Here is a 22614-nt window from a genome sequence, read left to right on the forward strand (position 1 = left end):
TATTTATTGGTCATACCCCATATTACTTAAATTCTTTAATTTCCTGTTGGTGTCAACATACCACCAGCCTACTTCTGCCACCATCTTTGTCTTGTGCCCATTCTGCTTCCTGTAGTGAGAAGGCCTTACACTGTAATTCAACCCTCGTGTGTAAGGGGATGGTCCTACTGCTGAGCTCTTCAGTTGGGCTTCCCTCCATCAATCTCAGCATTCCACCTGTCCCCAGGAGTACACATGAACTGTAGCTGACCTCATCATGCTATGACATTGACTGTCTTGAGTGCTGACACTTGGTTCTAAGGTGCCCCTGATTTAGTTTTTGCATAGAACACATATTTGGGTGACCCAATGTCTGGGAGTGCCTTCCTAGGTATCCGAACTGAGTTGCTATATAACTGAGATGGTGGTGGGTATAGTGACTCTTCTGTCAGTGGGTAGCCATCAATTGATGAGCCCAAGGGTAGTGAAAGATGGCTTTGGTGCAGAGGCATTTTCTGGGTGGACTTTGGGAGGTGATTTTAAGAGAGAGGCTATGACTGGCTGTTGTATCACAGCCAGTTCTACTTGAATTCATTTGGGGTTGGCTTGGCTGTACCTACTAGAAGTTGTAGCTCCCACAGCTGTAGGTTAGTCTGCATTAGCTGCTATGGACAGGGTCAGTGGAGATGCACAGTAGTCTCAAGATGTTGTGGCCCTTTTGCTTCTGAGCCCATCTTCTTTGGTGTCACAGTGGGCACTAAATCCTGGGTGGCTCTAGCTCTCCATCTAGAGCAGATGAAGAAGCTCATAGTGGTTTGTGTTGCCAGTATCACTGAAATGTCCATTTCTTGAGTTCAGGATCAGTGTCCTGTATGGGACCAAACCTATGGATGCAAATGGATGCACTACTATTGGAGGTAGCTCTTGAAGGTTAAGCTTCCACTGCACATGCAAGAGAACGCAAGATTCCCCTAGTAAGAGATTTGCCTGAAGTCTTCCATAGAGAAAAGTCCCTGCCTGCCAGATAATCCCATCCCTCACCTAACAACAAGACTGGGGTCACTAATGGCTACTGGCCTATCATCAGTCTCTGGAGTATATCCATATCTCCTATGGGACCTATGGAACCCAGTAGCCATATCTCCTTGAATGCTGTCAGGCACTCATGCAGGATCTTCTCACTTTTATGGGGATCTTTCTCACTGGATTCAAGGTCCTTCAGATGAGTCAGAAGGAGGTATGTACGACCAGCTGTCAGCAGGTTGTGTTGAGAAGCAATCTGCCATCAGCTGGTTAAGGACAGCCAGTCTTTGGCTGGCAAGTTCACTTCATGAGGCCTCAGATAAGTCAGCTTGTGGCATGGAGTTTCTTTGTGTGGGAGGACAAGGTCACACACAAGAGTCACACCACCCTGGGTAGCTGATTCCCAATGTTATATCCCCTGGAGAAATCCCTTCTAGGGCTCGTCACACTTAGTCTTGACAGTACTGTGTTATGGCAAGTCACAATGTGACCTTGGGTTAAACACACCTTTTAAAGAGCAACTCGATCACCTATCTGGTGGTAGAGCCTTTGGTGGGCTCCCAGGTTGGCAGGAACAAAAAAGGAATACCTGCTCTGCTGGGAAGGTACCGGTGATGCACAAGCCTCTGGAAAAGGTCAGTCTCAAGTGTCCTCATTCTGGAGGGCCCAACTTGTGAAGGGGTGGACTCGTTTTCACCCTGGAAACTGTAAAAGGTTCAAAAAGTCACTCCCTGGCATATAAGGAAGTGAAATCCACACAGAAAGAATTTTCCTCATTATTCACACTCACACAGGGCCTGACAGTGGGGCCCTGTGCTGTCAGGTCAGTGGTCTGGCTTGTGTGTAACTGTTCCTGGTTGTCCTTTATTGCCTTTCTGTTCCTCTGAGAAAATGGCCTGATGTTCCTGGTGTGGTTAGAAGAGTAATTCAGTGTCTCTAGAGTCAGACAAGTATTCACTCCTGGCTTGTTGAGGGTTGAACCAGGGTAAGTTGGGAGACAGCAATAGAAAAGCCTGCTTTCCAGGGTCTTTGCCCAAGTAAGCGGGCCCTAATTTACTCTAGAATTTGGCTGAATCACTACCTGGCAACTGGGGTTCTATGTTCTGTTGGTTCATCATTAAGAAAGGCCCCCTCACATCTGAAGCCCCCTTATCTGAGCATCTTCCTCAGACAATGCCTACCCCAAAGGAATCACTGGATTCTGACTGCTTTCCTTCTTCTTCAGCATGAGTACATCCAGACTGATTTACGCCAACATGTGCTGTCCCACACCATAATCCTCTGTCAGGACTTGGTGCAAACATGGCATCAGTTTCAAGAAGCTCACCCATCCCCTCCTTCTTATCATTTCTGTGATTCTGAAGAAGTCATTTAGCCTCTCACAGCATCACTGACATGCCCAACTATTCCCTGGGATCATTCTTCCATTTGTGTCCTAGGATGCAGTGAGGTGTACATCCTAATAAACAGCAATATTTTCCAATATTTCTTTATGCAAAAATGAAGAGAAGAAATGATCACAGTAAGTGACTGAAGACACACATTCGTTCATCCACAGTCTAGTAAGTACATGTAAGCACATGCAGAAACCCCAAGCACTGACGGATCCAAATGCAGACACATAACTACACACTGACTTACAAATACAGAGGCAGAAACAAGTGCACAGGCCAACAGAATGATGTTAAGGTAAAGATTAAGGTCAGGGTAAAATGAATAGGGTTAGTGTTAGCCTTAAGAACAGAGTCAGGGCTAGGATCAGGCTTATGATCAGTGCCAATGTCACAGTGATGGTTTATGGTCACAATCAGGTTTTAGGTTTAGGGTTAGAGTTTGGGTAATAGTATTATGTATATGGGTAGAAGTAAGGGTTTGGGTAGGAGTCAGGGTGCTGACTGGCATGAGCTGCAGTTTTAGTATAGCATCCCAGGCCACCAGAAGACCCATGTATAATCAATGACTGTTCTGGTATCAGATAAGTTAATTGTCACTATAGTGCAGCTTGAACACAGCAAGCTTGCCTTCCTCTAGAGGAGTATCCTTGTCTCAGGCAGTGTTTGTCCACATTGAAGTGTCATGGCTTTCCTTTGAATCAAGTATTTATCTTTGAGAGCCAGGAAGTCTTTAAGTGATTTTCATGTCAATGAACCTTTAGCCATCATAATCAAGGGAACACTCTGCTGGGATTTTGATACCAGGAGCAGTGGTGCATTGTGTAAGGGCAGAGAGTGAATGGGAAACTTAAATTTATTATTCACTTCATGAGCACCTAAATCTGCTTTTAAAAATATCCTGTTCTAGTTTAATTTCACCAGCTAGGCATAATGGTTCCTATTATATCCATGACTACTCAGGAGATTGAGATCAGGTGGAATGCTGTTTGAGGCCACACTGGGCAAAAAAGTTAGAGATTCTCCACTTCAACCAATAAAAAACTGGGCATGGTGGTGGGTGCTCATCATCCCAACTGCACAGAAAGTGCATTTGAAAAATACCTAAAGCTGAAAAGACTGGGGGTTTGTCTTAAATGGTAGTGGAGCTGCCTGTCAAGTGTAGGCCTTTAGTTTAAACCCAAGTAGCACCAAAAAATTAATTTAACCTGATACTTTTGGTATGCCTATTGGAAAAGAAAATATGACTTGTTCTGCATTTCTTTGTACAGGGCTATATGAAACCTGCATCTTTCATTGGCATGGCCCTGCAACATGGTATGTGTGAAATAAAAGTTTGTAGTTCATGGATAGGCTCTGAAAGGTGCCAGGGCCTCTCAGTGGCAGCTCATAGAAGGGGTAGAGGCCTGTGAGGGGGAACTTCAGGCTTTTCTTACTTGTACCCGGATACCTCTGCTCTTCTCTGTATTTATTGTGCCTCTGTCTGTTACTAATTTCCTGTTGTGGAGGAGTGAGAAGAGAGGTGGGTGTCCCATTTTATTCTTGAGACTGGGACTTGGAGATGGGGTTGGATTTGAAATCCCAGATTAGGAGTCCAGATCCCAGGCCCTCAGAGGAAATTGATGGAGCTCTTTGACACTATTTCTCAGACACAGGAGTAGGAAACAATGACATGTTTCTCTGACATATTTTATATCTATTTAGAGTGATTTTGGGTCCACAGCAAAACTGAATAGAGCCAGGCACAGGTGGCTAACACCTGTAATCTCATCTACTCAGGATGCAGACATCAGGACGATTGTGGTTCAAAGCAGCCTGGGCAAATACTTTTGTATTTCAAAAATACAAAACTAAAAATAGGACTGGTGGAGTGGCTCAAGTGGTAGAGCACCTGCCTAACATGAGTCCATGCATTCAAACCCCATTAGCAGCAAAAAAAAACTGCAAAGAAAATTCAGTTTCCTTCTCCCCTGACCCCATCCAGTTGGACTCCCACACTATCAAGATTCCCAAGCACGGTAGTCCATTTGGAATAATTGATGAACTTGCAGGGACACAACATCTCCAAATTTCATAGGTTGCCTTCCTAAATCTTCAACATGTGGCCCTTTGGAGGTCAGTTATCCAGTACTATGTTTGACTCATGGCTTCAAGCTTGCAAAGCAAGTGCTCTACTCCTTGAGCCATGCTTCCAGTTCATTATTGCTCTGGCTATTTTTGGGATAGCTTCTCACAAATTATTTGCTCAGGCTGGTCTCAAGTTGAGATCTCAAAATGGAACTTCGGGCTAGAAATTTGAATCATTCTGCCAGCCTTTGGTATATATAGAATTGGAGAAACTCTAATGTGGAAATATACATTATGGGAGTTGTTTGTAATGCACTCAACAAAGAAGGTTATTTCCTGCATTCCATGCTATGGTTGAAGAGGTCCAGAAAGTTAGAGGGGCTGAATGTCAAGGAAAGGTGCTAGCTAGGGCTTGAGGAATGAGCTTATGTTCAGTTGATAATATCATAATGGAGATGCAGGAGCTGCCTCTCAGTTTGCATTTCCCAGTCATGTGACTGATGCTAAAGAGGAGGATGGCACAGATTTATATGACAATTGTTATTTGTTGACCTACAATGTTTACTAGTTTATCACCAAGCCTAAGGACACCTAGCTTACCTTGTAGTGGTGACATTTGTTTCCCTTCCCACCTGGAGAGGCAGGGATGGCACTTCTGATGGTTTCCTACCGTACCCAGTTCCTTTCTGTTTCTATCAGATTTTTAGTTCTCCTGTCTCTCCTTCATTGTTCCCATGCTCTTACTCTATGTTTCCCTTCAGCAAACAGTCTCTCCTTTGATACCCTAACTCTTCTCATTCATGGAGTGAAACTGAGAAAGATTCTGCTCTGCCTTCATGCTCCACTTCCCAGGACTTGATCTCAATTTAATTGGGGAAATATACTCAAAATCTTAATTATAAATCATATGAGATGCTTCTTTGATTCAATATATTAATCAGTTCATACCAGTCCAGTTTCTAAGGATAAAAAATTAGATTTGGCCAGAGAAATAAGTGGGGAGAACAGAAGTTTATATGATGATCATAATGAATCTATTTCTACAGTGTCTGAACTTGAAATGATTTGTATGATCACCATTCACATAACTAGAAAGAACACCTAGAATGAGTAAATGATTCATAGGTAGTTGTTTTGGATTAAATAGTTGAATTTGGAATGCACCTTCCAGAGAGCAGTGCTCATATTTCTATGTCTGGGGTAGAAAATCTTTTTTTTTTCATTTTTCTTTTATTATTCATATGTGCATACAAGGCTTGGTTCTTTCTTCCCCCTGCCCCCACCCCCTCCCTTACCACCCACTCCGCCCCCTCCCTCTCCCCCCCTCAATACCCAGCAGAAACTATTTTGCCCTTATTTCTAATTTTGTTGTAGAGAGAGTATAAGCAATAATAGGAAGGAACAAGGGTTTTTGCTGGTTGAGATAAGGATAGCTATACAGGGCATTGACTCACATTGATTTCCTGTGCGTGGGTGTTACCTTCTAGGTTAATTCTTTTTGATCTAACCTTTTCTCTAGTACCTGTTCCCCTTTTCCTATTGGCCTCAGTTGCTTTAAGGTATCTGCTTTAGTTTCTCTGCATTAAGGGCAACAAATGCTAGCTAGTTTTTTAGGTGTCTTACCTATCCTCATGGGGTGGAAAATCTTGAGGTACTGCTTTGTCCAGCTCACCTGAAAGGTATCACTGAAGTGCAGTTTTCCGTATTTCATTGGCCCTTTTGACTTCTTTCACAGTGGACTTTTTAAAACATAGACTGTAAGTAGACTTACATTTTTAGTGCTTCTAGTTTGCTCTTAAGGTCCATGTCTGGACAGGGCTGTAAAAAGAGTCCCTCCTCTGAGGGGATTTAACAGAATTTTGTTTCCTGAACTGTCCAGTTTGTCTGTCATGGTAAACATGTTATCTTGACACATGCCATATTGCACAAGTTTTTGAGTAATGACACATGACCCAGATAAACTTTTCATAGGAAGCTTATTTATTACAGTGGCTACATGAATGGATCTAGTTAGAGATATGTCCAATTTGAGCAGCATCCAGTTTTTTCTTTCTAATAATAGCTACTCTCTAGGACAGCTAGGTTCAAATACATTAGAAAAATGAGACTCAGGAAGCAAATCAAAAAGCACATGAAGTAACAGAAGCAGTTTAATACTTACAGATTCATGAGAGAAGAATGCATATTGATTCTGGCAATACATGGGAAGTAGCTAGTCATCATGCCCACCCTTAAGGAAGGACAACAGGAAACGTGGAAATCAGAGAAACTGTCTGAAGTACCATGAGATGGAGCCTTAATGGGAATTCAGAGTGTTACATAAGCAGGTTTCAAAAGAGTAGTCTAACTGAAGGACTTACCCATATGAGCAAATATTCTATGGAGGCTCTTTAGGGTGGAAAGGTATTATTTGTGGTGTATTGGCACAGTCCACCCAGGGAAATGGGTTATATAGGTAGAGCCATGTGTTAACTCTGTAGTAATGAGTAACAACTACAAGGTGATGATATAAGACAGTTTTCTGACTCTAAGGGAATGAATGATTTAGAGGAGGAAGAGAAAAGGAAATTCTCAGAAATGATGCTCAGATATGAAAATGGTAAACATACTCAAAATCAATACTGAAGCAACCCAAAATTATTGAAATTCCCTACAAGATTCAAAATTACTTTATTCCACCAATGTTTCTAATATATCTAAGGATGAAGCAAATGACAAATGTAGGTCAACTTACATGAAATAGTATTTAATATGCTTTTTTAATAATAAACCAGAATGCAGATGGTAAGCCCCCATACACACTGTGGAATGGGTAGTTACTAAGAAACATAATGGATTCCATTGATCACATAGTGTTCATTTTCTCTCCCATGAAACATAGGTACATTGAAAAATTGATAGTGTAGGAGCAGTATTGGCCATAAGGCAATGATAACTTTTTCTTATAGGCGCATGAATGAACTTAGTCTGAAAACCTTCAGTTTGTCACCTTCTGGTCACATCTTCAACACTAAATCTTTCAGAAGGGCATTCTTTTATTTGGCAAGTACTGTTTTATGTGACGCTGAAGAAATGTGATGTGATCACAGTGGCTGAGTACCAGAGAGGAGGGTAACATGAGACATATGGACAATACAAGGTGAAAAGTGATGCTGGGAATTTTATCCTTATTCCTTTGGGGAGCAGAAGAGGAGACTTTTATTCTTGTCAAGAATAAGAGAAGTGGGGAACTGTCAGAGTGGCTCAGGTGGTCACTTGTTTGCCTTGGAAGATTGAAGCCTGAGTTAAAATTCAGTACTGCACCCCACACCCCATCCCACAACAACAGAGATTAGTTCCAGTGGGATATTATCTTGGGAATCAACTTTTCTTACTTTTAGTTTGTGTTCTTGAGGGTTATGTTAGAGGTGTGAACAGTTTCCCTAGCTAATTATATTTGTTTTAGCCTCATTATAGGTCTACATCTTTATACCCTCGTGTGACTATCATATTTAATTTTATCCATTTAGAGTTTTATTTATGAATGAGACCAAATTTTTGACAATGCATGAACAAAGAACCAATAGAGAAGGAAATCTGTGAGGTTCCAAATGAAGCAAAACCAGATGATGTTTAATTATTACTCTTTAACTGTGTTTCAACTACCTTGGGCAAAGATGGCTGAGGTTGATCATGATCCCAGGTTGCCTTGTAGGGTTGGTGGACTGACTCCCCCTAGCAGTCATGAAGTTCTGAGTTCAACCCCCAGTACAGCCAAAAAAAAACCCAGGTTGCCTTTTCTAAAAGCCTGCAGCATCCTTTTATGGTTCCACTGACCTTTATGGAAAAACAGTACAATGTGTTGGACAACCATCATTTTTTTTCAAATATTACAGTAAAAATAAGCTAGAGGCTCTTTTTTTTTTACTTTTTAGAGATAAGCCAGAGTCTTTAATACTAGAGTAAGAAGTTACATATAAATCATAGGGTAGAACATAGAATGAAACACAGCTTGACTTCTACCCAAAGATCCTCCTGTATTATCACTGGGCCTTTAAACACCACAGGCACTTTCATACAATGTTAATTACAGAGCCCAAATCCTTGTATCTGGCCACTAATTTGAGACCTAAAGACCTCTCTGTGACTGGCTCAAACATACAAAGCCTTAAAGAAGAGAAAGTCAGTTTATCCTACAAAAATAATGGCTCATTTGCTAGAATACTTACAATTGGCATTGTTACCCTATGGGCAGAGGTCAAATATTTTATCAATGGGTCACACAAATTTCTATCAAAGCAACAAAAAGAAAATCCACTAAGACAGACTGAAGAATAGATTCCTAGAAGTGCTAGTGCAACTGGGAATCTGGATCTCTCAGAGTTAACCAGGCTTTTTGCTCTTCACTGCTGAAAGCAAACTGACTAACAAAGCCCATCTCACTTCATGCTCCTCTGCTCTGATCCTTTATTACTATATGAAATCAATATCAATTGTATTTCTTTTATTTCCAGGTTTGGGAAATAAAACAATTTTATTGGGGATTATCACTGCACTGATAATCAACCTTTGTCATTCCATGGATTTATTAATGTAAGTGAGAATCTCTGCTGTAGGCAAATGTCCTCTAGGTGACATGTCGTAGAGCCAGAGTGCTTGATGAGCACTGAAGGTGCAGGAAGGTCTGGTTCAAAGGCACCTGTGTCTCTCTCAGATAGGCTGCATCCTAGCACTTGTGCTACTCTGCCAGCCTATTTTGGTCATGGACTTTTTTGGCATAGGGTCTTGTGAACTGTTTGTCTGGGGCTGGCTTTGAACTGTGATCCTCCTGATCTGTGCCTCTGGAGTAGTAGAATTACAGGTGTGAGGCAACAGAACCTGACTCTAATAATTATCATCAGGATAAGAATCCTTCCTTCATAATTTCATGGCTACTTATTTCTATAAATTTAACTCAAGTGTGACCATTTTGATTTTGCTGAATCTTGAATTCTCCGATTGACTGTTCATATGCTGAGTTACATTTGAAGGTACCACTGTTTTGTTTTGTTTTCTTTTCTTTTCAGTGTTTCTGTATGTCTAGTTTGTTCCCCCATAATGGCACATTTGTCTCTGATTATCCTTCCCTGCTGGGTGTTAAATACTTTGTAGGTGGTCCCTATATCAGCCCTAAACTGAATTATTTTTCCTTCCTACTGATGAATTTTGCCATGTCTCTTCACCAGTTACTTTAGGGCATTATGTGAAACCTTCAGTCTTTTCCGTCTACCAGGTATACCATCTTCCAAGGATGGCTTGTACCTGGGAGACTGAGTGTTCCTCAGCTGATTCGCTGGATATTCTTACTTCCAGTGTCCCACCTTTTTTACAGCATGTACCCTGGTTGTAGCACAACTTTTGAAATCTCCATAGACTCTGTCATAAAGAAGACAGGATAAATCAGGCATTTTTGGCTGAGGCCTGTGTCTCTAACTACTAGGAAGTAGAGATCAAGAGGATGGTGCTTCAAGGTCAGCCCAGACAAAATGCTAGCAAGAACACCTTTCTCAACAGGAAAAACTGAGTATGGTGATGTATGCCTAGCATCCCAACTATAGAGTCCTATTTGAGTCATGCCTCCAGCTGAGCACTTTACTTATCAAATTGTCAGTAGTGTTGCTTAAGTGGCACAGTGCCTGCTTAGCAAACTTGAGGATGAGTTCAAATCCCATGACTGCCAAAACAAACAAACAAAGAAACAAAAAACAAATTTGCATTGACAAATTAACTTGATACAATACAACTTTGATAATGTTTTTCTTTCTTTCTTTATATAATCTCCATATTTGATTTTAAGTGTATTTTTGATTTTATATGAAAATAATTGTGTTAATTCTTCTTTCACAGAAGTCACTCAATGGCCAATTTGTTTATATTCTTCCCTTTTAACAATATAAAATTTGTATTGTTTTCAATATACTTGTCATAGTGATGTATTAGTGTTTTAGAAGGTGTGATGATTAGGTTATTTCATTTTTATTTTATTGAGATTAATTTTAAACATCCTGTGTGTATGTGTGTGTGTGTGTGTGTGTGTGCCAACTTTACCTTTTATTTTACCACTGTATCATTTTCCTACAGAAATACCTGTAATAAAAGAGGCCAGAGACAGGGCTGTTTAGAGCATATTTACCACACTGCCACACAGTTCATCTTAAAGGATCAAGTTGATCTCACCAAACATGTCAATATTAACTGTTTACTTTTATTTGGAATGTGTATGCCTGTTTTATATAAAATATATTCAATAAAGTTCTGCATTTGGATCTTTAAAGAGACTACTACTAAAATGTCTCTGTGTAGAAGACATACTGAATAAATGTAGAATACACCATAAGCAAGTAGATATGTATACCCTAGGAGTTCTACAAAACCAGAGCAGATGGAAGGCAGTAGGGGGTGAGGGATATCAGGGTAATCAGCTATTATGTGGTGAATGGTGAAGATGAGAAACCTATACAGATATCCAGAATGCAGGAATCTTGCTAAACTGAGTTAGCAGGGAGTTTGATAAAACTAGATGTTATAAGCAAGTGTATTGATGGTCCTTAGAAAAGTTATGGAGCCTGAGTAAATTTGTATTAAGCAAAGAATTTTCTTGATTAGAGGAAATTTAAGTTTTTGTGGTCGTATTTGTTGGGGTGTTACTGGGGAAGGAAACCAGAGCTTTGTGTATGCTAGGAAGGTAATATACTAGCATCCTACACAGCAAGGCCAGGAATTCAAATTTTTACAAATTATTTTTACACTTTTCTTTCTATATCAACACATTTTGAGGAATACAAAGCACATTTTTCATCAAGTCTACACTTCTATATTTGTGTTTTGAGCAACCTATTATACATTTTCTCTGTGAGGCCAAAGATGGTAGTACATGACTCTAATCCCAGCTACTTGGGAGGCAAAGACTGTGGGAAAAACCACAAGACCCTATGCAAAATATAATTAAACAGAGAAAAGGCTTGGGAAAGTTGCTCACATGGTAGACTACCTGCTACCAAAGATGAGGTCCTAAGTTCCTATTCCAATATCACATTTTTTTCCTTTTCTCTTTGATTCTCAGCTTTCATATGTAGAAGTGGAATTTGTAAGTCAAAATTCTCTGACCATGCCTGTTCACCAGAATTTCCTCCACAGTTTTGAAGTGCCTGACACAACATGCTCAAGGTAGTTTCCTTACAAAAGTAGAAAGTTTATAAAACTCTAGGTTCTTCCTTTGTCCTCTCAAACTGTATGCATATTCTGTTCATTGTGCCAACTATTCTGATATGGGTGTATTTATAAATTTTTTTAATCATAAGTATGTTTCCTATTGCTAATGCAGCTGTTTATTTTAGAAATTAATAATTTCCCATTTCTGGGTATTTAATTTTCTGCAGTGGTTCTGGCTGATGTTCCTATAATCCTTTGTCAAAAGGAATTGTTCTCCCACTTCAATGTGCATTGGCATCTCCTGAGTCTTGTTAAAAAACTGCACAAACTCCTACCTAGGATTATAATTCCAAAGGTATATTTGTTGGCCTGTGATTTGCATTTGTAACAAGTGCCTGTGTTGACATGAGCAAGACATTGATCATAGTAACTGTCTACCAGTGGAACTACAGTTCCCTAACCTGGCTTAGAGAAAATTGTTAAAGTGTATGAAGTCTGAGGAGAGAGCAAATCAAATCCACGGGAATATGTGAATATTCTTAAATTCACAAACTCCCTAGAGAGCTGTAGGGGAGCAGGGTAGCAATCAGATGAGTTGATAGAGTCATAAACTCAACCACAGATTGAGTGCATCAAAAACCATAGCAATCCATGCATTACTTAGTGTGAGAATCACTGGGCTAAATTGCCTCCCACGTCTGAAATGCTAGAAGCAAAACTCAACTGAGAGTCTATTAGGAAAATTCTCTATTTTTATTGTCTTGGAATTTCTTGAGTGACTCCAGTACATTTTGGTTGACCATATCCAGTATCATCTCTATAAAATTCTCATTGAGTACCTGTAGTATGTCTTCTTTTAAATTATTCTTGTGGGCTTCATTGGGTTCTTTGGCATAGTATATCTTCATTTTGTTGGAGTCTGGATCTGAGTATCTATTTTCTTTATTTCCCTCTGATTCCTGTACTAATTTTTTGCTATGGGGAAACTGGTTTCCCTGTTTTTTCTGTCTTCCTGTCATTGACCTTGGTGTTGTTAATGTCCCTGTACTGTGTGCAATTAAGTATTTTCTGGCTATAATAATAGCACTAGTGATATTTAGAATGGAAGGGTGAGAGGAGATGGAAATCAAAGAAGTTAAAGGAAAAGGGAAAAACAAATAATCAAGTAGAAGAAGAACAAAAAACAAAACAAAGAAACAAACAAAAAAGTTTCAAAGATATAAACAGAGAGAGACATTGTACTAATCAACAGTAAGCTGAAAAGGCAATAGAGAGACAGAGGATTGAAAATAAAAAATAAAAAGAATAAAGATAAGAATAAAAATAAAAAATAAGTAATGAAAGAAAAATCATATATATATATAAATAAAATATAAAATATAAAATAAAAAAATAAAAAATAAATTAAAAAAAACCTCCAAGCCCAAATGCAATGAAGTTTCAGTCTTAATAATTTTGGTGTTCATCCCTCAGCCTTCAATGGTGCCTCAGATGTTCTGTAGTTGTGTCATCAAAGGAGTAACATAAGAAAAAAAAACCCACAATGTGTCCCAAGTTCAAATGCAGTACCGTTTCAGTAAGTTTTTCAGCACGCAGGTGTAGTTCAGTTGTTTTCTCATCAAAGGTAGGGAGAGAGAAAAACAAGAGCTTAGAGACAGTTCTGTGACTGGCTATCTGCAGCTCTGGCTTGCCTGCCTGCTGCTGTCAGCGTGCTGTTTTTGGCAGCGTTATTTATGCAGATTTCATGAGTGAGATTTACACTCCCCTGGCCCCGCAGGCTTTGTTTACTCAGAATCCTGTGCGCTAGCCACTGCTACAAGCTTTCCCCTTTCCATGGACACTGGGAGAGGTGACACTGCACCCACTTTCTCAGGCCTCCATGTTTATTTACATTTCACATGGGATGTGTGTCTTCCCCCCTCTCCTGTGGAGTTTTCCTCCCTCCGCCTCTCTCACAAGGTTTCCCGCACCTGGTTGCTGGGCATGCACCCCGGCTCCCACCCTCTCCGGCCAGGTCTGGCTTGTTTATTTACAGTTCTGGGAAGGATTCCCCTCCCCGCCTTCAGTTCTCAGGGTGCCCCACCCTCTTTGCTATGTGTCTTTATTTTTCTTATTGCTTATTACTCAAGCAATAAGCAATATTGCTTGAGTAATATTGCTCAAGCAATATTTCTCTTTTTTTCACTTTTTTCCCTGGGTGGGGGTCAGTCTGTCCAGAGGGCTATACTGATCTGGCCCAGGGATGTCTGTGGAAGTACTGCATACCGCTTAGCTCACTTTGTCCATGTCTTCCCAAGTCGTCTGGGCATGGGTGACTGGCGGTGGCCTGGGGGCCCTCCTGGTTTCACTGTTCAACGTGAAGTGAGATGCTCTGTGCAGGCTGGAGGTGTGGAGGGGTCAAAGTTTTGCCTCTTCTCGGTGGCCTTGCCTGCAAGGTGTGTCTCCAACATCTCTCCATAATTTCACTTTAGGAGACACGCTTTCTGCTTCCTCCCTCTTGCCGCCATCTTGGAAAGACCTAGATTTTTTTTTTGTAGAAGAAACTTTTAAAGTATAATGACAATACTGATGGACTAGGGAAAATCAAACCAATTATTTTTCTCCTGTTCTCTGTACACTCAAAACAAAACACCTCTGACCAAGATGTGTGAGACTTTCTCTACAACAGCCCATTTCAGACACCACCTCTGGGTTCTGCTGTTCAATTGAGTTCTAACACCGTTTCCCTATAGAAAGCATCAGATCCAAAAGTTTGGGGCTCTGGCGTACAGAGTGAACAGAGCCATAAGTAATAAGTTCTCAGGTTATCCACAACTGTAAAACTACAGATTCTCTGCAGAGTTCATTTTTTGTGGCCCATTTTTGTGCTAGGTTTTTGAGATAGTATCTTTGGAATTATTTGGCAGGGGCTGGCTTTGAAACATGATCCTGATCTCTGTCTCCTCAGTAGTAGAATTATAGGCGTGAGCCACCAGTGCCCTGCTGAATAACTCATTTTGATGGACACTAATGAATAGTCAGATTAGGATGATATGGGGAAAGGTATGTAGGAAACAGATGGTGTTTTCCTTTACTTTTCAGTTACCACCCGCCCTACACCTTCATGTGTTCAAAAAGGTTGAATGTCTACAATTCCTATTGTTTTGTGTTCTCAGGAGGCTTCAATTTAGAAGAATGATTGCTCAAATCATTAGTCACTGGTGTGGAGAGCTCTCAAATTTCCAACCATATGATCACATCTTGGGATGCCCTGCAAATAGGCATTAGATTCATGCATGAGCCTGAGTCATCAGTTTCCTGAGCATATTACAGAGTTGTCACATAGATAGACTCAAGGCTCAAAAGCTAAGTACCAAAAACCAGAACAGATTCCAAATATGTAGTTTCTTTTTCTTCTTTATTCATTAATTCATATGTGCATACATTGTTTGGGTCAATTCTTCCCCCTACCCCCACCCCTTCCCTCTCCCTCCCATCCCCCTTGCTTCCTGGCAGAACCTGTTCTTCCCTTTTCTCCAATTTTGTTGAAGAAAAGACATAATAAGAATGACAAAGCATTTTTGCTAGTTGAGATATGGATAGTTATACAGAGAGATTCCTAGCATTGCTTCCATGCACAAGTGTGTTACAACCCAAATTGATTCATCTCTACCTGAACTTTTCACTAGTTCCTGATCACTTCCCCATATTGACCTCTGTTGCTTTAAGGTTTCTGTATTACCTCCTCTGCAGTGGGTACATCAGGCACTTTTATGTTTTGGGTTTCATACCTATCCCCATTCCTCCCATATGTGCTATCCCCTTAGCGTGTGACCCAAGTCCAACAAACTTGCTGCCTTTGCCCTAGATCTAAAGTCCACCTATGAGGGAGCACACACAATTTTTGGTCTTTTGAACCTGGTTAACCTTGCTCAGAATGATGTTCTTAGTTCCATCCATTTACTTGAGAATGATAAGATTTCATTCTTCTTCGTGGCTAAGTAAAATTCCATTTTGTATAAGTACCATATTTTCTTCATCCATTTGTCAGTAGTGGGGTATCTTGGCTGTTTCCATAACTTGGCTATCGTGAATAGCACTGCAGTAAACATGGCTGTGCAGGTGCTTCTGGAGTAACCTTAGTCGCATTCCTTTTGGTGTATCCCCAGGAGTGAGATTGCTGGATCATATGGCAGATCTATGTTTAGTTTTTTAAGAAGTCTCCATATTGTTTTTCAGAGTGGTTGTTGTAGCTTGCATTCCCACCAGCAGTGCAGGAGGGTTCCTTTTTCCCCACATCCTCACCAACACCTGTTGGAGGTGGTGTTTTTGATGATAGCTATTCTAACAGGGGTGAGGTGGAATCTTAGTGTGGTTTTGATTTCAACTTCCTTTATGGCCAGAGATGGTGAGCATTTTTTCATGTATTTTTTGGCCATTTGAATTTCTTCTTTTGAAAAAGTTCTGTTTAGTTCAGTTGCCCATTTCTTTATTGGTTCATTGATTTTAGGAGAGTTTAGTCTTTTGCGTTCCCTGTATATTCAGGTTATCAGTCCTTTGTGTGATGTGTAGCTGGCAAATATTTTCTCCCAGTCTGTGGGTGATCTCTTTAGTTTAGAGACCATTTCTTTTGTTGTGCAGAAAGTTTTTAATTTTATATAGTCCCATTTGTCCATCCTTTGTCTTAGTTGCTGAGCTGCTGGGGTTCTATTGAGGAATTCATTTCCTATACCTATTGCTTCAAGGGTATTCCCTGCTCTTCCCTGTACTAACTTAAGAATTTCAAGTCTGATATTAATGTCCTGGATCCATTTTGAGTGGATACTATTATAGAATGATAAACATGAATCTAGTTTCATTTTTTTGCAGACAGATGAGGACTTTTCCAAGCAACATTTGTTGAAGAGACTGTCTTTCCTCCACCACATATTTTTGGTGCCTTTGCAAAAATAATGTAGATATTGCTGTGTGGATTTATATGTGGGTCCTTTATTCTCTTCCACTGGTGTTCATGTCTGTTTTTGTGCCAGTATCATGCTGTTTTTATTGCTATTGCTTTGTAATATAGTTTGAAATCAGGTATTGTGATACTTCCAGTATTGCTCTTTTGACTGAATACTGCCTTGGCTATTTGTGGTCTCCTGTGTTTCCAAATGAACTTTAGGGTAGATTTTTCAACCTCTGTGATGAATGTCTTTCGGATTTTGATGGGAATTGAATTAAACATGTAGATTACTTTTGGTAGTATAGCCATTTTTACTATGTTGATTCTACCAATTCATGAGCATGGGATACCTTTCCACCATCTGTAGTCTTCCTTAATCTCTTTCTTCAGGGTTTTGTAATTTTCCTTATAGTGGTCATTCACATCCTTTGTTATGTTTACTCCTAGTGATTTGATTTTTTTTGAGGCTATTGTAAATGGAATTGTTTCCATATATTCTTTCTCAGTGTGTTCATTCTTGGTGTATAGAAAAGCTAATGATTTTTGTAAGTTGATTTTGTATCCTGTTACCTTACTGTAGCTGTTTATGGTGTATAGGTGTTTTGGGGTAGAATTTTTTGGTTCTTTAAGATACAAGATCAAATATGTAGTTTGATTGTCACTTCACCTTGAGTGTGACATACATGGTGCCAGGGTTGCTTAGAAAGTTAGCAGATAGTGTGTTTTGTGATTCAATATATACAAAGTTCTTTTTGAATCATGGAGTACAGTATCAAGAACTGGCATGGAGACCCATCCCTATAAACACAGAAGGAGGAGGATCAGAGCCTGAAAAAAGCCTCAGCCAGTTAGTGAATTCAAGGCTATTTTATATTACATTGTGAGACCCTGTCTCAGAAAACAAAGAATTTGGTATTTAGCTTAGTGCTAGAATGAGTGCTCTTAGGTGTGTGTGTGTGTGTCTGTGTGTGTTTATGCAACACACAGATCATAATATACATCTATTTACATATGCATAATTATGTCCTGCCATCTGTATCTGCTGAAAGGATGTATTTTGGTGTGTGCTTAAATGTGGTAGAGTTAATGAGAATTGGAAAAGTTCTATGTTTTAAGCTTAGGTCAGAATAGGAGAGATGGTGTTCACACATGTTGAAGAATGGAGCTGGGTTAAAGAAGTCAGCTGTAGAATTTCCTAAGACTGTTTCATGTAGTATAAGGCTTCCATGAATATTAAATTAGTACTAAGAACGGAGCATGATTGTTGAGTCCATGCATACCAAAAGCAAGTCTCTGTGGACTTTTATTTTTCTTGATGGTACTAGGGTTTCAACTCAGGGCCTCTTGCATTGTAGTCAGGCCCTCTAACACTTGAGCCACTCCACCAGAATATTTTGTGTTGGACTTTTCTTGATAGGGTCTTGCAAAGAATTTGTCCAGGCTGGCTCTGAATTGCAATCCTCCTGATTTCTGCCATCTAAGAAATTAGGAATAGAGACATAATTAGCAATGACCTTAGGCCCTAGGTTGGATCCACAGAAGAACAAAAACATTTTAGCCCATCCTGGCACAATAAGGTGATATTGTAAGTATTTTCTGAAAAGATCATTCTGTAGTCTAGAGGACTGCAATGTGGATTTCAGAGTATAGGTCAGTGCTAGTGTTTGCCTGGGAATGATGCCCCAGTATAGGAAAGACTAATAGAATAGTAGCATAAAATGATGACTTTCCACTTTCTGTCAAAAAGAAAATTTAGACTTAAATGTTTCAGGAGATTATTTTCATCAGGTTTCTTAGTTATAAAATTGATTGCTTTGTGAAGCCTAGTTCTGGGTTACAGAAAGACATAAAAAGCCTATTTCTTCTGGCAGAGTAACTCAAATGGTGGAGTTCCTGCTTAGGAAGCATAATGCTCAGGGTTCAATCTCCACTACTGCCAAGAAAAGTCTATTTCTCAAGAGAAAATATTTGTCTCCTATCGCCAATGGCACAGGACTTATTTAAACAAAGTTCATTAGCAGTCTGACAGAGGTTTTTAGATGTTCTGTGGTAAAAATCTCCTGAAAATAAGGTGAATATTTTGTCTTGTAGCAAGGCTGGTCTTAAATTTCTTTGTAGCACAAGGAGTGAGTGAACCAGTCTAACCAGTATTTCCATTCATTTACCATGTTTGACAGTCCAAGATTCATCAAAATATAAGTGGGTTTCCTAGTTTTTTCTAATTGCTTACTTTAATGCCTGAAATTATTATAGATAATATATACTGTACAAGTATCCAGTCAAAAACTCTTTTTGTAAGTTAATGTTATTTTCTTCAAGGGATCCCAGATGTTGATTGAATCTTGTAACACTGAAAGTTGATCATAGCTGAACTCTTTCTGTTACCCACAAAATTATGTTATGTCCTCTGTAAGATGAGCAGTTTAGGAGCCATTGATGCCTCTAACAGCACAAATGTAGGTGCAGTTGTGCATCCAGATGTTTTAAGCATGTTTTAATATGGAGTCATTTATCCATGACAAGAGAGTTGTATACTGGGCCTGAGGATATAGCTCACTGGCATATTTTTTGCCTAGCATGCTCAAAACCATAGGTTTTATATTTAGTGCTCAAAAAAAGGAATGAATCTAAAAATCTATTTCCTGGGTGTCATTTTACTGACTACCTAATAATAAAATCTAATTTTACAAATGTCTTCTTATGTGATTAGATCCTGTTTAAAAGTAGTATTCCATGAATAATCTTTTTTTTTGTTATATTAAGAATTTTGATTTCTGAAAGGATCATTCTGTCATTTAAAGGATTAATATCTGGGTTGGAGGTTTGATCATGCACCAAAGCAAAAAACAGAGTAATAACATAAAAGGATCACTTTCTATTATGGGTTTTAAAAGTCTATTTGTTAAAAGGTAATCATTTGTCTTATGTCACTAATGTCATATGACATCTTTGGACAAGGTTCATCAGCACTTCTGATACAGGTTTTTAGGTGTTCTAATGTAAATGCTCTTGGAAGTAGTATAAAGGTTTGGTTTGGGAGAGGCTCAGGTGATAGAGTGCCTGTCTAATAAGTGCAAGGCCCTGAGTTCAAATCCCAATACCACAAAAAAATCAGAAAAATAGTATAAAAGGTATAGTTATATCTGGGAGCAGGGCTATTCTTAAAATAATTTTCTTGCTATACCACGGAGTAATACAATATTTACATTTATAAGCCATGTTCGAGAGTGCAAGTTTCACTAAAAATATGAATGAGTTTATAAGTGTTTTCTATTTCCTTACCTTAATGCCATAAATCTATGTACAAACACTGATTGTGTCCAGCTACCTGCAAACCAGTCAAAAACTGTTCTTTGTAAGTTGACATTTTCTGCAAAAGACCTTATACGTTGGTCAAATTTTGCATCATGGATATGATAGTTGGTCAAAACTGAACTATTTCTGTGTCACACAACATTATGGTCTGTCCTCTGTTAGACCAACACCTTTGGAGCCATTGAGGTTTTTGTTAGCATATGCCTGATGGAATTATATTCTTAATGTAGTCATTTTCTGTCTTTTATAAGACACTTTTATGTTACTGTTAAGTGATACATATGTTCAATTTGAGTAATTTTGTGGATAATAAAAGGTCTATTAGCAGAAGAGTGATAATGTTCTGTTCAAACATTATCTAACTTAGACATGTCAACCTTTGTTCACATTGTAATGGTAACTTTCCATCTCTCCTAGCCATTGGCCACAGTTGTTTCTCAAAATCACCATTTTATTCTCTATTTGTAAGATGAACTTTAAAAATTTTTCTTATGAGATGATGCAATATTTCTATTTCTTTGCTGGATGAATTTTCACCATTGCCATAATGTGTTCCAAGTTCATCCATATTAATGACAGGATTTCCTATTTTTCTTTTTTTACAACTGAATGGTACCTTATAATCTGTTTGTTTTTGGTGGTGGAAGTGGAGCGATTCTAGTGCTCGGCTTGGCAGCACATATACTAAAAAGAAATGAGCAATTCTAAAGTAGTTTTCCTGTCAATTATAGGGTGTTTGGAAAATGAGTATTACAGCAGAAGGCTGGCCAAACCCTCGTCCCACAGGGCAAGAAGTCAGGAGGATCGAGGTCTCCGCCGCTGAGCTGCTGGCCGGAAGTGCGTCATCAGTCAGCGCCGCTGGGACTACAGCAAGATGAGCTGCGACTGAGGATGGCCGCAGGAGCAGCTCCTAGACTGCGGATGGCGGCAGGAGCAGCCTAGCCTGCGGAGAGGCTACTGAATGAATGTCAGTATCGGTTTCGGTTTTGATGGTCTCAGAGAGTTATGTTTAGTATTTTCTGTTCTTCGGTTTTGATGTGTAGCTGTAAATTTTTTTCAAATATTTGTCTAAATTCTTAACGTACCGAACACAATGCAGATTTTAAAATGTACGACACTGTGATAACTTTTTATGCTTCCTTCAATTACGGCTTTACAAATGTAACCTAAAGTGTGCTTTTGATTTGTGTGTGCAGAATTTGCTTTTACTATTCTCATTTTTGTACAAAATTTCAGTAATAAAAGAGGACAGAAACAAAGGTTATTTACAGCATATTTGCCACACTGCCACACAGTTAATCGCAAATCGTCGTATGGATCGTCCCTTAGCTGGTAACTTAGTAAAATTGCATTTTATAAGAAAGTGCATGAAAAGTCCGACTGCACTTTTATCAAGCGTCGAATTTTGCAGAACAATTAAAGTTTCTAGGGTGTGGCTTTTTGTTTTGCTCTGGGAATGAAACCTAGGGCTTGATGCATGCTAGTAAGGTACTGCAGCAGTGTGGTAAAAAACCCAATAAGAAGTCCAAAATCAAATTACAATACAATGTTATCTCTCCTCCACCTGTCTCTTCCCTTTCTGAGGGACAGAAAGTTCAATTTTCATGAGTTCTGTATTCATATACTTCTGCTTTGTGAAGCCTTTTGTTTATGCTTCCTTTGCGATTCTGTACTTCCATGTGTAATAGTGAAAATTACAAGTCAAACTTCCCAAAATCTCCTCAACCAGAATTGGCTCTGCAGATTTTGCTGCCCCTGTTATAGAATGCTTAAGGGACTTTATCTTATGTAAGTTACAATGTTATATTTCTCTACTCCTGTTTCAAAACCACTGTGTTTCTCTGTCCCATCTTCTGATACACAAGATTTTAAAATTTTTTCTTAATCATAAAAATACTTCTATATTCCTCTTTCAGTTATATTCTAATTTTAATAGTAAAATTTAAATAAATTAATTAAGACAAATAATTTAAAATACATTTAAATTAAAAAAAAACTTCAATCTGGCAGTGAAGCCATATTTAAATTATTTCTGCATTTGAGGATATTACCTTTTTTCCAATGATTGTGTTTTACTTTGCTATATCCACCTGTCAAAGGCAATTGTTCTCTTCAATGGCCTTTAGCATCACCTGGGGGCATTTTAATACAATGAACAGGAACTTTTACCTTGGTTTAAAATTCACAATGTCTGTTTGTGGACCTTTAATTTGCAATTCTAACTACTGCTTCTGTTCATAGGAAGATGACACTAAGAGAAGGTCACACTAATTCCAGTGTTATTGGAATTAGATAACCTAGTAAGGAGAAAAATCACTGACTTATGTAAAATATTAGGAGAGAGAAGAGCTGATTCCCAGTTTGAATATGCAAATGTGTGCTCTTATGATACTCAAGTACCCTCAGCACTGGGGAACAGGTGGGAGATGTGATACAGAGATGAACCCCTAAATTCAAGCCCAGACCTACTAAAACAGAATCCATAGTAATCTATAACTTCCTTATATTTTTGGAATCACTGGGCTAGGTTTCTGCCAAATGTCTAGTGCCAGAAATAAAGCTTCACTAGGAGAACCATGGATGTCTCTGCCCTAGTGGTTTGTGACTGTGTCCTAAGTCAGTTGTCTTGGAAGTTTTTTTTTTTTTTTTCTGAAGGTTTGGTCAGTTATTCTGCCCTTCAGTGTAGTTAAGGATCCTGTATTCCCCTCCTAACTCAGAAAATTGTACTGATATTTGATGGACATT

At 39.1% G+C, this 22614-nt stretch overlaps 1 protein-coding gene across 42 annotated transcripts in view; it reads left to right on the plus strand.

The window, feature by feature from the left end:
* LOC109680562 (uncharacterized) overlaps positions 1-22614 on the plus strand; it is a 472009-nt gene that overhangs the window by 272579 nt on the left and 176816 nt on the right. For 39 of the 42 annotated variants that reach the window (XR_012443910.1, XR_012443906.1, XR_012443914.1 and 36 more), the window contains exon 1: positions 20605-20836. The exons of 1 other annotated variant lie outside the window; for it this stretch is intronic. The gene's annotated coding sequence lies outside the window, so the exon portion shown is untranslated. Of the gene's footprint in view, positions 1-20604; positions 20837-22614 lie in introns of those variants that run through there. 2 more of the 42 variants (XR_012443918.1, XR_012443915.1) reach the window with 1 other exon arrangement.

The sequence above is a fragment of the Castor canadensis genome, chromosome 19 (assembly GCF_047511655.1).
Source record: "Castor canadensis chromosome 19, mCasCan1.hap1v2, whole genome shotgun sequence".
NCBI lineage: Eukaryota > Metazoa > Chordata > Mammalia > Rodentia > Castoridae > Castor > Castor canadensis.